The sequence below is a fragment of the Orycteropus afer genome, unplaced genomic scaffold (assembly GCF_000298275.1).
Source record: "Orycteropus afer afer isolate SDZICR_OR568_19922 unplaced genomic scaffold, OryAfe1.0 scaffold01426, whole genome shotgun sequence".
Taxonomy (NCBI): Eukaryota; Metazoa; Chordata; class Mammalia; order Tubulidentata; family Orycteropodidae; genus Orycteropus; species Orycteropus afer.
In genome coordinates this window covers 32,632-33,489 of record NW_006923013.1, presented here as the reverse complement: position 1 = coordinate 33,489, position 858 = coordinate 32,632, and the positions used below count along the sequence as shown (strand labels likewise).

At 38.9% G+C, this 858-nt stretch overlaps 1 protein-coding gene across 1 annotated transcript in view; it reads right to left on the bottom strand.

The window, feature by feature from the left end:
• Positions 1-858, bottom strand: part of LOC103213229 (zinc finger protein 82 homolog) — a 70,536-nt gene that overhangs the window by 69,236 nt on the left and 442 nt on the right. The window lies entirely within an intron of this gene.

Here is an 858-nt window from a genome sequence, read left to right as displayed (position 1 = left end):
GTAATTTCAAGGGCTTTTTGGTTCTCCAGAAGCACCAAATGGATTCAAATGACCTCAGTTTAAAAAGTCCTGTTCTCAACCATTTGGGCATCTGGCTCATTTTCTTATTAACAAGTACCCATCACAATTAACTTGATATTTTCACTTTTCCTTATGGAAGGTTGATGGATAATTGCCTAGAATCACCACATAAGACACAGCTAATGTTTATTTAGTAGTTAGGAACTACAAAGCACTGGTCAAGATCTTAAAATATAATTATAAAAAGAAAGCTCACAGAACAGGATCAATTGTCAAATAGATATGCATAAAGGAAGGAACTAGAGAAGGGGCCTAAGTATCAGTTCAATGGACAGGATATTTAAGGAAATAAATTTCTCATGCTCTAAAATACAAAAATGCATTGCACAGAACAAAGAGGAAATGCTACCTTAGATCTTCGCTTTTAGGTGGGCAACGCAATTCTTCCCTTCTCCTCAGAATCCTTTTCTTAGAATTGGGCAGGACTGGTAACTAACAACAACAAGACCTTAAATTAGAAAGATGGATATATGTTTCCTACATATTGCTGAAGGAAGAATGCAGGTAATAAAACAGTACAACTAATGTATAGTAGACGAGTTCTGGCGGCTCAGTGGTTAAGCATTCGGCTGCTAAACCAAAGAGCGGCTTTGAACCCACCGGGCACAACGCGGGAGAAAGATTTGGCAGTCAGCTTCCCTAAAGATTTACTGCCTTGGGAACCCTATGGTATAGTTCTGCTCTCTCCTACAGGGTCTCTATGAGTTAGAGTCCATGGCAATGTTTTTGTTTTTGTTTTTTTTTTGTTTGTTTTGGGGGGGGAGAGGGACTCTAGCC